The sequence below is a fragment of the Chinchilla lanigera genome, unplaced genomic scaffold (genome assembly GCF_000276665.1).
Source record: "Chinchilla lanigera isolate Chin_1 unplaced genomic scaffold, ChiLan1.0 scaffold00112, whole genome shotgun sequence".
Lineage (NCBI taxonomy): Eukaryota > Metazoa > Chordata > Mammalia > Rodentia > Chinchillidae > Chinchilla > Chinchilla lanigera.
In genome coordinates, this window is record NW_004955513.1 from 5,459,538 (window position 1) to 5,473,996 (window position 14,459).

At 47.6% G+C, this 14,459-nt stretch overlaps 1 pseudogene; it reads left to right on the forward strand.

Annotated features, from left to right (window-relative positions):
- Positions 1-3,054: 3,054 nt before the first annotated feature.
- On the forward strand, positions 3,055-8,341 carry LOC102003996 (annotated as a pseudogene).
- Positions 8,342-14,459: the final 6,118 nt, after the last annotated feature.

The following is a 14,459-nucleotide window of genomic DNA, read 5'->3' on the forward strand; positions in this document are numbered from 1 at the left end:
CGGGGGAGGGGCGAGTCGGGGGCGGCGCCTGCGCGGCGGGCCTAGGGACGTCAGTTTCGCGGGAAGCTTTGTGCGCCGGGTGGAGGCGGGAGCCCGCCCGACTGCCGCATCTGGACCTGGGCCGCCTGCCTCCGCCACCTCGCAGGCCCCACGACCTGCTCTGGCCCGCCGGGGTCGGCTACGGGTGCCCGTTCCGGGCGGCGCCAGACTCCCGAACCTGGCGATCTTCACCCCCGGACGAGCTGTCCGGGTCTCGGCACCAGCTCCCAAAAAGTCGAGACCCGCTCCTAGTGGGGCCGGTGTTTGGCGGAGAGGAGGCCGCGTGGCCCTCAGTCTGGCTCAGGATCAGCCCCGCCGATCCGGGGACCCCAGGTCCCAAAGTGGAGAACGGCCCCGCGGGTGTCCGCGAAGGGTGTTCATGAGCGAGGCAGGAGCCTCATCTCCTGGCCGGGAACCCAGAGCCGGCGGGAGAGGGCCGCCGGCAGACCGGCGCCTGGGACCAGCCTGGGCTTTACTGCTCTGAACCCCTGTCCTGCAGGGAGAGGGGAGGAAGGGCTTGATAGGAGCAGGTGGACGCCCCCCGCAGTGGAAGCAGTGCTGTTAGGGCAGGTTCCCCGGAGGTTGACTTGAAACCAGGAATCATGTCCACCTGGCTTGAAGAGGAGATCCCAGAGCCAGGCAAGGTGGCAAACCTTGCCAACCTCGTCTAAGGCCTGAGGATCACCGAGTTTCAGCCAAGTCTGGGCGAATCAGCCACTTAGTAAGACCTTGTCTCAAGACAAAAAACAAAGAATGGGGGGATGAAGCTCAGCACGAAGGCGCCTGGGTTCAACCCCAATGCTGCACCCCAAAACAAGGGGGTCCCAGGCAGGAAACGCCAGTTAGGGTGGAGGCAAGGCAGGGGAGGGATGCCACCAGCTATCAGTCCAGTTGGTGTGCCAGAAACAGGAGAGGAGGGGTCATCCTCAGGGTGTCAGCCCCAGGGTGGAGGAGCAGTGGTGCACTCCCCCTTGCTGCCCCTAGGCCTTAGGCTGCCCTGGTGAGATGGTTTCTTGGCTTAGGCTCCAAGCACCTGAAGCATAAGGAGCAAGAGGGTAAGGTGCTCCTGGCTCGAGGGCTTGGCTGCCGTGCCTACCATTCCCTCCCCTTGGGTCTGCGAGGGCAAGCTGGGTCACTGAGAAGTGCTTCCTTTCTAGTAGCGTTCATCTCCCGGTCAGCAACGCCTTAAGATGAAGCTCTTGGGGCCAAGGGTATAGCTCGGTGGCAGGGGGCCTGCTTGGCAAGCTGGAGGTCCTAAGTTCAATTCCCGGTTCAAATAAATAAATAAATAAAATGCTCTGCCCCCACGTCCCCTCCAGTGGCTGCTTAGATTCCCTGCTGCCTTCCACAGTGGCTCTTGAGAGTTGTCTGTGCTTGAGTCTCCTCTTCCTACATAGAGAGCCGGGGAGCTTGTTTTCTAGTACTTCATAGCGGACCACCACAAATATGGTGGCATAAAAAGTGCGTATTTATTATCTCAGGGCTCTGTGGGTTTATGGGTTTCTCTGGTCTGCCCACCAGTGTGAGTGGATCGTCTCCAGGCTCAGTCGGGTTGCACGTGGTTGTGTGAGATCCCCACTTACTGGTGGTTAGCAAGGGGTCATTTCGTAGCTTCTGGAGGGGTACTGCCATCATCAAAAGCCCCCACATCATTCTTTCACTCTAAATCTGACTCATTTCTCTGGTCTTCAGCTAAAGAAAGTTTTCTGTTTGGAAGGACTCGTGCCAGGCATGGTGGCACACGCCTGTAATCCCAGCATTAGGGAGGCTGAGGAAGGAGGATTGCTGAGAGTTCAAGGTCAGCCTGGGCTACAAAGTGAGTTCAAGGCCAGCCTGGATTATAGCAAAACCGTGTCATGGGAGGCCTACTGTTAAGGGTCCCAGTGAAGGGGTGGGCAGGTAGCACCTGCCATGGAGGACTTAGCTTGTGAATGGACAGCTGAGAGTGGGTGCAGGCCCTGAGTTTGAACACACGGATAGGTTTGGACATAGAGAGGGGTGACACACTGGCTGCTGGGAACACAGGGTTGTAGGAGGCCAGAGCAGAAGCAGGAAGTCTCTCTGGGCAGTGAAAGTGGTGCCCAGCTAGAGCCAACATCATCTGGACATGGACAGTGGCAGTGGTACACATGTTGGGTGGGCCTGGTTGTGTTGTAGGAACAGCAAACCCAAACTCAGTGGCTTAGCAAAGTGGGTCTATGAATGCAGGCTAAAGGGCAGAGCTCTCCAGCTTGGGGCTGAATCTGGTATCCTTATTGGTTATATCTAAAGCTCTTAGCCTGCTGCAATAACAGCATACTTAGACCAAATAATTTGCAATTAATAGAAATGTAGCACTGAGCCTGCCTGGCAAGTGCAAGGTCGTGAGTTTGATTTCTGATTACCGCCCCCCAAATGACTACAATCAGAAATGTATTTGGCTGAGGATGTAACTCAGTGGTAGAACACTCACCTAGTCGGCCTGAGGCCCTAGGCTCCATCCCCAGCACTGGAGGAAGGAAGAAAGGAAAGGAGGAGGGAGGAAATGTATTTCTTACAGTTCTGGAGGCTGGAAAACCAAGACTGAATTGTTATAGATTCAGTGTCTGATGAGGAGGGCATGCTCTTTTCAGAGACGACACCTTCTTGCTTTGTCCTCACCTGGAAAAAAGCAGAAAATGACAAATTCACTCCCTCAGACCACTTTTTTCTTTTTCTTAAGGTTTTATTATGTTGCACTGGCTAACCTCAAACTCTGGATCTTCCTGCCTCAGCCTCCCAAAGAGCGGGGATTACAGATGTGCACCACTGTGCCCAGCTCCTAAAACCCTTTTTTTTTTTTTTTTATAAAGGTTCTCTCCTATCATGAGGGAGACCTTGTAAAGACTCCACCTCTTAATACTATTGCCCTGGTGATTAAGTTTCACTGTGAAGGCTAGGGATATAGCTCAGTGGCACAAGTACCTGCCTGGCAAGTGCAAGATCCTGAGTTCAAGTTTCAGTACTAAAAAAAGAAAAAAAAAGCAAAGTTTCACCATGAATTTTGTAGGGACACAAGCTTCAAATCGTGATGAAGTCACAAAACTGTGTGAGAACACTGTGGAAGAAAAGGTGGACAAAGAAAAGAGAGACCGAGCCCTGGGCACACCTGTATCACAGGAGAGGGACCAGAAACAGAGTGACCAGGAGGGAGCTCCAGGGCAGGCAGAGGGCGATGAGGCACAGTGGTGTGGGAGGTATCAGCGTCGGCCACAGGAGTGAGTCTGTGGGTTTGGCAACCCTGGGCCACGCAGTGCCTTGACAAGGACAGTCCGGGTGGAGGAGCTGGTTCAGTGAGTCAGGGAAGGGAAGGATGCAGATTGGAAAGCAATGAGCAGCTCTTTTTGTTTTGTTTTGTTTTGGTTTTTTTGAGACAATGGCTCACTACAAGTTCAGGGTGGCCTTGAATTTGTGGCAATCCTCCTGCCTCAACCTCCTGGGTGCTGGGATTATAGACATGCACCACCACGCCTGGCATGGTCAGCTCTTCTGAGGATCCGCTGGAGGGGTGCACAGCGGAGGCTGCAGCTAGCAAGAGGGGTGCCTGCACCAAAGAAGAAAGTAAACATGCCTGTCGTTTGTGTCGTGGGAAAGGAACGGCATGTCACTCTCCTGTGGGAAAGAGGCGTGGAAAGGAGACCGCAGCGACACCAGAAGAGCAGGGCAGGAGGCTGTGGAGCCAGGGTTCACACAGCAGCGGGGCCTGTGCAGGGCTGTGGGCCTGGGGCTGGGCAAGTGGGGGCTCTGTTTTCTCACTGGAGAAGTCAAGATAGGAGTCAGTGAGAAGAGCAAGTGTCAGGGTGCACAGAGGGCCAGGAGGGGCATGACTGCTGCTCAGGGAACGAAATGACCCTGAGAGTTGGGGCGGGGGCAGGAGCAGGGAGCCTCGACCCAGCTCAGTCTGGGCTCAGAGAAGACCAGAGGAAGCGGGCTGGGCTAACTGCGCCTATGCTCCTGCCAGGAGGCTCTGGAGCAGGAGGAGCAGCTTAGGGAGTCTCGGAGTGAAGTGGGCTTGGCCACCCTTCCTGCAGGGTGAGCAGGGAGAGGACCCAAGGGGCCACTGGAGTCCAGGCATGGGGGAGAGGGAGCAGGAAGGAGAGGAGTGGGGCCTGAACCCCAGGTCCTGTGATGGGAGGTGGTGGACGAGGGGCTGGTACACTAGTGGGGACTTTGTTTCATCTTCCCACTGACATCAAAGACCACCCCAAACTCAGCTGCCCAGTCAGTGTTGCCCCGCCGCTCGCCTCGTCCTGCAGGTGGGCTGGGGTCACTCACCCCGCACCATGTGTGGTACACTGTGTTCCTCCCGGGTTGCTTGGCCAGGACTCTGACTGGAGCACCTCTGTCCTAACTGCTTTCCTAGTTGCTTGGAAACAGTACTCGACACCCATAGCTCACATTTCAATCCATAGGCAGCTCCCAGGCAGGGCAGCATGGCAGAGGGACCCATCTCAGAAGGGTTGCTCACAGGACGGTGGACAGGAAGCTGAGAGTAGAGGGAAGAGCCGAGGAAGGAGATCTGTCCTTCCAGGTCACCCCCACAGTGACCTGTGTCTCCTTTTGTTTGGGAGAGGAATGGTGTTTGAGACAGGGTCTTCCTTTGTAGTCCAGGCTGGCCTTGAATTCACAGTTAGCCCAGGCTGGCCTGAAACTCACTGTGATCCTCTTGCCTCAGCCTCCAGAGTGCTGAGATTATAGGCATGCTCCACCATGCCTAGTAACTTGTATCTTCTGACTGGGCCCCGCCCCGCAACAGCAAGTCAGCTGTAAGCACATACAACCCAGTCACCTCCCAAGGGTCCCACTATGATCAGACAAGGGCTTAGGAGGAAGATATGTGCCACAGCAGGCGCCATTTCTCCACATGCCTTCCTTCTGTGCAGCACCTCACACCCTGCATTTTTCCACATGACCAGCCTAGATGGCCAGGACGCCTGCACAGGCCAGAGGGTGTATTCCAAGGGAAGGCACACATGTACTGGTCTCTGATGGAATCATGCTCACAAGTGTCCCATGAGCCCAGGCAAGTCGCATACCAGACCCAGTGTCAGGGCAGGAAGGCTCGACATAGCCCTGTAGGTATCCTCAGAGGCCCCTGTGTTAAAGGATCGGTCAAGCTGGGAACAGCAGTGCACGCCAGCAGTTTGGGAAGTTGAGGCAGGAAAATCACAAGTTCAAGTCTTGTCTGAGCAACTTATCAGGACTCTCAAAATATAAAAGAGTGTGGGCACATAGCTCAGTGGTAAAGCACCTTGGGTCCAGTTTCCAGTGCATGTACACACACACACACACACACACACACACACACACACACAGGGTTTGGTTGGCAGCCCATGGCGTTTTGGGGAAGAGGAGCCCCATAAGAGGCCTTCCAGCTGCACTGTGTGTGGCCTCTTTTCTTTCCTTTGGTTCCTGGCCATGAGGCAGCAGCTTTCTCTGCCACACACCAGTACTATAACGAGCAGCCAGCCACAGGCCAAATGTTAGCATGGCCATCTGGAGCCCGGGTTGAACTTCCACCCAGGGTGGATTGTCTCAGGTATTCTGTCACAGCGGTGGAACGCTGACAACAGGCAGCGTTACTTAGTGTGGGGGCCACCAGCGCCAGCCTGCCACAGTGCACCCTGCAGCCCTGAATGACTAGTTCCACAGGAAAATCATGCTCCATTCGTCCTAAAACCCCCAAGGGTCTTGTCCTGCTAAGCACAAGAGGCTGGAGGTCCAGTATCTCCTAGTTTGCAACAGGCCAAGGTGTGGAAGAGGCAGTGTGGGTGTGGCTCCTTCTGCTCTAGACAGGATGTGTTATTTGCCCCCTACACCCCACCTGAACCCACACCTTCACAAAATTCAGCGGTGAAGCAGGACTGCAGGCGAGGGGACACCCTGTTCAGACAGGAGGCAGGCACCCCATCAACACTGATATGTAGCAGGTCCAGTGCCAGTCCAGACTCTCCTCCAGCCAGTGCTGCCTTGCTCTGAAAGGGTTCCCTAGTTCACCTTCGGTAATTCTGGCTTTGGGGTGGGGTGGGCTTGTTGTCACTATTAGTTGTTGCTTGGGATTCCCGGGTCCAAGCAGGACCTCACATGTGTGGGGCAAGTGCTGCAGCTGTCAGTGCCCAGCCTGTCCACCTGTCCAGCCGTCCTCAGCTTTGCTCTCTGGATTCACCCTTTCTTTTCAGCTGTCTATGGCTAAGCTGCTTCATCAAGCCTGCTTCTTGGCCTTGGAAAATTGTGGGTCCTGCTGCCCTTTTGATTTTGAGTTCTTCCCTTTTAATTCAAATATGACTGTACTCACTTCAGCAGCACATATATTAATTCAAATACTACCTTTCAAAATGTTTGTACATGCTCCATGCATGAAAGCATAACTTGCTCCATAGAGAAAAGCTGCTACCAGTGGCTGAGAGTTCTTTTCCCCACTTCAGACGGAAATCACAAGTAGGCTGAATGCAGTCGCTTGTTGGTAACAGCTGAGACTTGGGTGCCGAGGCTCTCAGCACTTCCACTCAGCACCCTCCACACTGCTGTCCTCATGGCTCTCAGCAGCTTTCTGTTGCTCTCCATTATTCCCCTCTGTCCTCGGACCGCTGGCCACCCACTGTATGACCAGCTCACTTGATGCTACCAGCAAACTTTAGGATTACCAGCTCCTTGTACAACCAGTTCAGCTACTCTGTGTGAGATGCTGTGACAGGGTACAGGGAGACTGGTGGCATGGAAAGAGTTTGGCAAGTATGCGCAGTGACCTGACAGTGGCCCGCGGGCCTTCTCTTTGGCCCTGGGTAGGGGAGGGTCTCTTCACAGATTGCCGACGTTGATGCTGCTGTAGGAGTGGCGTCATCCACACTGGAACCGTACCTGAAGCTTGCTGCAGCCAAACCAAGTCTCTGAGTTGCTAGGAGGCATTCGTTATGGCCATGGCCAGCTGTGAGGCTTTTGAGGTGGCCAGAGCTATCAAAGATGGCAGAATAAGCCAGGTGTGGTGGCACATTACTAACCCAGTACTCGGAAAGCTGAGGCAGCGGGATTGCAAGTTTGAACCCAGCCTGGGCAATTTAGTGACTAAGAGAAAGTCTGTCTAAAACAAAGGAGAAAAAAAAAAGCTGGGAATGTACCTCTCCAAAGGCCCTGGGTTCAATCCCAGGGATACACACACATCATAGACATAGAGAGAGGCAGGGGAGAGAAAAGAAGAAAAAGAAGAAGCAAAGGAAGAAGAAATGGAAGGAGAAGGAGAAGAAAGAGAAGAAAGAGAGAGAGAGAGAGAGAGAGAGAGAGAGAGAGAGAGAGAGAGAGAGAGAAAGAGGGGGAGAGTTGGGGGAATAAAAACTATACCTAGGAGCCAGGTGTGGTGGAGCATACCTGTAATGCCAGGACTCAGGAGGCTGAGGCACAAGGATTGCTGTGAGTTCAGGGCCAGCCTGGGCTACATAGTGAGTTCAAAGCCAGCCTGAACAGCATAACGAGACCCTGTCTCAAAAAAAAAATCTTTTTTTTTTTTTTTTGGTCTTTTTGAGACGGTCTTGTTATGCAGTTCAGGCTGTCCTTGAGCTCACTTTGTGACCCAGGCTGGTCTTGAACTCACAACGATCCTCCTGCCTCAGCCTCCCTGGTGCTGGAATTACAGGTGTGCACCACCACGCCCGGTTAAAAATCCTTTTTTTCCTGAGGAAGAAGTGGTTGTGGGTGCCGCTGATTTCGGTTGCTTCAGATCCTGCTCCTGACTCACTGCTGGTCGCTCCTGCTGAGGAACAAGGCAGTCAGGAGGCTGCACTGCTGCCTTGGTTTTTAAAGATACTAAAGACACCTATGGAACCTGAGGTGGCGATTTACTGCATTAGGATTACCCTCAGCAGCCATAATGTGAAATTCCTGGAGAAAGTATGTGCTGACTTGATCAGAAGTGCAAAGAAAAACAATCTGAGTGAAAGGACTCATTCACATGCCTATTAGGACCTTGAAAATCCCTACAAGAAAAAACGCCTTGCCAGGCGTGGTGGCACACACCTATAATCCTAGCACTTGGGAGGCTGAGGCAGGAGGATTGCCATGAGTTCAAGGCCAACCTAGGCTACATAAGTGAGTTCAAGGCCAGCCTGTACTACCTAGTGAGACCCTGTCTCAAAAAAAAAAAAAAAAAGCTTTCAAGACATGGGGTCGTTTCCAGATGAGAATCCACAAGCTACTCATGAATTTGCACAGTCCTTCTGAGATAGTTAAGAAGAAAACATCCATTAGTGCTGATCTAGGAGTGGAGGGTAAAGTCACCATCACAGATGCCTAAGGTAACTGCTTTAATAAATAGATAATCAATTGTCAATGAAAAAGTGGGAGACTTCTGGGAAGATACTGGAGTGGCAAACAGCAGAGGAACAGCCTCTCTGAGATTTGGTATCCAGATGCCAGAATACAGCAACACAAGGACAAGAAGAAGGAGGGAAATGGGTCCCTGAGATGCAGCAAGAATTTAAAATGAGAATTGAAGCCTGTGGGGAGAGCCAGGAGAGAGACCTCAATGCAAAAGAAGCAGGTGGAGAACAGCACTTTCTCCACGAGCCCTGGCTCGCTGCACAGGAGAACGGGCTCGAACCTGCAGATGCACGGTGACTACCGGTGAACTCAGAGGCCTCCAGGCAGACACGCCAGTGGGACAGAGCAGTGGGCGCAGCAGACCGCAGTGGTTGTGAGTCCCCCAGGAGAGGGCGATCGGCCGGGAGCCATCTTGGAGAGGGGCCATCTGAGCTCGGAATTCAGAGCAGCTGCAGAGTCCATCGAGCGGCTCCCAGTGAGATGGAGCCGAGTTCAAGACGCCAGGAAGTCCAAGTCCAACCTGGCAGGGAACCGAGTTCAAGCCGGCAGAAGACAGCAGGCCGAACAAATCTGGCTCCAGCCTCAGCCAGAAACCAGCCTGAACTTCAGCGGAACTAAAGGTGCAGGCTTCCTGGGATCGTCCACTGCCCCACTGTACATCTACCACCGGCTTTCTGGGATTAATCAACACGGGTCTGGGCTCTGTGTGCCCACTCTGTCCACCAGTGGTAGCAGAGGCACACACTGAAGTGGACATCTTTTCTTTTCTTCTGTTTTATTCTTTTCTAGTTTTTTGTTTTGTTTTGTTTCGTCTTCTTCATGATCGTTTGTTCTGGTTTTTATGAGTGTGAACATAGCCTCTATTTTTCTTGTTACTGTTCTGCTCTGGTTTTGTTTTTATTTTGTCCTTCTCTCTTTCCCTCCTGTCTTTTTACCGGTTTCCCAAAGTTCATGGAATCTTCCTTTATCCTCCAGCCTTGATTCTAATCTCTTTCTCTTCTATTTCTCCCCCAATCCCTTTTAAACTTTCTCCCCTGTGAGGGCAAAACCACCATATTGCGGATATATTTACTGTATAGAATTTTCTGATTTGTTTTAGATTTTGTTATATAACCACAAATCTAGTTCATACGATTAAAGGTGGCAAATTAATAGTTGCCACTTTGTCTTTTTCTAGGCTGCATTTGATGTTATTACTGATTTTACTACTTTAACCAAGGTGACATAATTGTTCTAATCTGTTATTCTTCCTGGTATGCCAAAATTGAGATTGCCTAAGGGTCATAAAAGTACTGTAGGCCAGTGCCAAAGAGGCAGGGGCTAGGCCAAATAGGCAGCAATTTCTCATCCCCAATAAATCGAAGAGGTAGGATCTTACAACATACTCAAAACTCAAAAGCCAGCTATACCTGGAAGACATCTCTGAGTAGTAGTAATTTCCTAAGGGCTCTAAATACTAGCAATAAGGTAGGCATGGGGGTATATATCTGTAATCCCAGCACTCAGGAAGCCTGAGACAGGAGGATCGCTGTGAGTATGAGGCCAGCCTTTGCTATATAGTGAGTTCAAGGCCAACCTGAACTACATAGTGAGACCCTGTCTCAAGAAAATGAAAATAAATAAATACTAGCAATAAAGCTATCTGCCATAAGCAATTTACAAGCATCAACCCAGGAATTAAACAAAAAGTACATATAAAATGAGAAGACACTTAAGCAAGATGAACCCCAGACTTGCAGCTCAGAAAGACAAATCCGGGGGGCAATGAGGTGGAACAATTTAAAAGCCACTCACCTGGACTGTCTGAAGTGGTAACAGCAGAAGTAATAAAGGAGATGTATGAGGCTCTAGAAAAAAATAAAATCAGAAATAACTTCTCAGATTAATTCTAGAGATGGTGATCTTAGTGAAAGACATGGTTAGTGACCATAGAGCAAATACAGATTTTAAAAAAATAGAGGAGTTTAGGAAAATGATGGTAACAAATGTCCAGCATAGGAAAAAAATGGAATCCACAAAACAGATTCAAACAGATAATCAGGATTAAACATTCCATTGAAAGTATATGCAGTAGAAGCCGGGCGTGGTGGTACATGCCTGTAATCCCAGCACTTGGGAGGCTGAGGTGGGAGGATCATTGTGAGTTAGAGGCCAGCCTGAACTGCACAGTGAGACCCTGTCTCAAAAAAGACCAAAAAAAAAAAAAGAAAGAAAGAAAGAAAGAAAGTATATGCAGTAGAATGACCCCCATGTGAGGACATAATATCAGATATAGAAAATGGGATTGCAGTTAACAATCATGAAAAGAAAGAGTTCTTAATAATAGCCAAGGATCACAAGGAATCAGTCCAACAGCTGCTAGATGATGCAAAGAAGAATAATGCAAGATCTGTTAGAGTCAAAGTAAAAACAGGAGATATTGCTGGGCATGGTTGCACACGCCTGTAATCCCAGCACTCTGGAGGCTGAGGCAGGAGGATCGTTGTGAGCTTGAGACCAGCTTGGGCTACAAAGTGAGCTCAAGGCCAGCCTGAACAGCATAGTGAGACCCTGTCTCAAAAAAGACCAAACAAACAAACAAACAAAACCCCAGGAGATAGCACAAAGGATATAAAAACCTGTTCATAGAAGTAATGGCAGAAAACATCCCATGCCTGGAAAATAATTTGACATAAAGGTTAATAAGGCATGTAGAACTCCAATGAGCCATGATTTAAAAATCTACAGCAAGGCATATAATAACCAAGATCACAGAAATTCCACACAAGGACAGAATATTAAAAGCTAATAGCTTTCTTTTCTCTCTAATAGAGAAAAGAAACAAATCACCTACAAAGGAAAGCCCATCAGAATCATAGCTGACTTCTCAACACAAACCCTCAAGTCAAGAAGAACCTGGAGTTAGGTACTTAAAGCCCTAAAAGAAAACAACCTCCAATCCAGATTGATGTAGCTAGCAAAACTATCTTTCAAAATTGGTGGAGAAATAACATACTTCCATGGCAAAGAACATCTGAGGAAATTTATGACCACCAAACCAGCTCTCCAGAATGTTTTGAAGGACACATCTTAGAAAGAGATAACAAGGGCTATAACTCCATGGAGCCTAACAGATGAATCCACCAAGTAAGGCAAGTAATTAAACAGAGGGGGGAAAAAAGGAAACCAACAACCCCAAAATAACATGACAAGAATAAGTCAATATATATCAGTTATGACAATATAGATTGTCTCAACTCACCAATCAAAAGAAACAGATGGGAAGAATGGATCAAGAAGCAAGATCTACAGCCAGGCATGATGGCGCATGCCTGTAATCCCAGCACTTGGGAGGCTGAAGGAGGAGTATCATTGCTAGTTTGAGGACAGCCTTGGCTACAAAGTGAGCTCAAGCTCAACCTGAACTGCATAGGAAGACAAAATTGGTGGAGAAAAAAAACCAAAAAGCTGGGGATATAGCTTAGTAGCATAAGTACCTTCCTGGTAAGTGCAAAGTCCTGAGTTTGATTCCCAGCACAAAAAAAAGAAGAAGAAGAAGAAGCAAGATCCAACAATATGCTTCATACAAGAAACATATTTAATTCAAAAAGAAATTCAGCAAATATTAACAGACAGAAAAAAATCAAATAAACACTAATACAGTTATAATGGGGGACTCTCAATACCCCACTGTCACAAATAGACAGATCAACTAGACAAAAAAATCAAAGAAATATCAGAACTGAACCAAATTTTTTTAACAAATGGACTTAGTAGATATCTAGAGAGTATTCTACTTTACAGTATCAGAATTCATGTTCTTCTCAGCTACACACAGATGTTTTCCAAAATAGATCGTATACCAGAGCACAGAACATGCTTAAGTACATGCAAAGGAATTGAAATTATCCCATGGATATTTTCAGGCTATAGTGCAATGAAATTGGAAATCAATAGCAAAAACCCCCCACAAACTCTATAAACACATGGAAATAAAATAACACCTTCCTGAATAATCAATGAGTCACAGGGGCTGGGGATTTAGTTCAGCAGCACAGCGCCTGCCCGGCAAGTGCAAAGTTGTGAGTTCAATCCCCAGTACTGGAAAAAAAAAAAAATCAGTGAGTCACAGATGAAATTAAAGAAGACATTAGACTTTTCAGCCAGAAGTACTCCTTGGCTCAGTGGAGTTCAAGATGCTGATAAACATAAGGTTTGGTGCTTGAAAGAACTGGTGAAGCTCTTCAAGTAGATAAGGTGTGTTTGACTGTGTATGCAGAGTACGGGTTTTGCCCAGCCCTGCTATTGTGGTAGCACGGGTGAATTTTGAGACAAGCCCAATTACACATAGGAATATATATCTGAGAGTTTTGTGCCTCTGCCCTGTAGTGCATTTGGCCCCATAGAAACTAACTTCTGTAGAATTAAATTTCATTATTTAGTTTTTTTTAAATCAGCTATCCCTAATCTGAAACTACTTTGATTCATATGCTCTACAAATGTGACTGAGACCAATTTATTAAGGTCAGAACAACTCTAATTAGCTATTTCTTAACTATTTAAAGTATCTTGCTTTTTTAAAAACATGGTCTTGTGTATGTATGTGCAATAGATCATTTTAGTGATCAGAGTTTGTTCTTTTGGCAACATGAATTGATTCCAAGAGATCAGGGAAGAGCTGACTGCAAAGAGGCAAGAGGAGCTTTTCTTTTTTATGCTTACATCTTGTCCCACAACTGTTCTACTTGATTATAGTGGTGGTTACATGATTATGCATTTGTCAAATCTCACACTTGCTGGGCGTGGTGGTGCATGCCTGTAATTCCAGCACTTGGGAGGCTGAGGCAAGAGAATTGTTGTGAGTTCAAGACCAGCCTGGGGTACAAAGTGAGCTCAAGGCCAGCCTGAATTGCATAGTGAGACCCTGTCTCAAAAAAGACAAAAAAAACAAAAACAAAAACAAAAACAAAAAAACCCTCACACTTCATGGATTTTGCAGAATGTAAATTGATACTTCAATAAACATGGCTTTCAAAACAAAACAAAAAGGAACAAATTAGTGTCTACAATTAAATTAGAATGCCAATACAACATATCAAAATTTATGGGACACAGTGAGATCAGTCCTGAGGGAAATTTATAGTGGTGAATTCCCATATCAGAAAAACAGAGCAAGCTCAAATCAACAACCTAATGTTGAACCTCATGCTTCTAGAAAAACAAAACAAGTCAAGTCCAAAGTTCATATGAGGGAGGAAATTATAAAGATCAGAGCAGACATTAATGCATTGGAGACTAAGAAAACAATACAAAGAATTGATGAATTCATGAGTTTGTTCTTTGAAAGATTAGATAAAACTGACAAATCTTTAGGTGACCTTACAAGAAAAAAAGGAAAGAAAAGACTCAGATCCATGCAATTAGGAATGAAAAGGGTGAAATTACAACAGATCCTGAAGAAATCCAGAAGATCAATAATTACTTTGAGAACCTGTGTTCCAATAAGATAGAAAACACAGAAGAAATGGACAGATTCCTAGACACATATGAATTACCAAAGCTGAATCAAGAAGATATAAATATTCTATTTTTTGATATAAATATTCTAAATAAACTCATATTATTCAATGAAATTGAAGATGTAATTAAAAACCTACCACCAAAGAAAAGCCCAGGCCCTGACAGATTCACTGTTAAATTCTACAAAAAATTTAGAGAAGACCTAATGCCATTACTTTTCAAACACTTTAATTAAATTGAAGGAAAAGCAATACTTCCAGATTCATTTCTAGAAGTAAGCATTACACCGATATCAAACCAGAGAAGGATGGGAAATATTAAAAGGATGATACTAATAATCCCAAGCTCCTGTTCATCCCTTAGGGAAGTATGTAAAACTAGCCATTGTGAATTTGTGGTCACCAACACTTTCTAGCTAATGGAGCCACCTTGAGACCATACTCTTAAGTGAAATAAATCAGACACACATTTTTAAATACTGCATTATTTCTCTGGTGTGAGAAACCGAAAGTGTAAATAAGGACCAAAATGTATAAAAGATATTGGGAAATGGGAAGAAAATATTCAATTGGAAGCTGGGCGTGGTGGCGCAC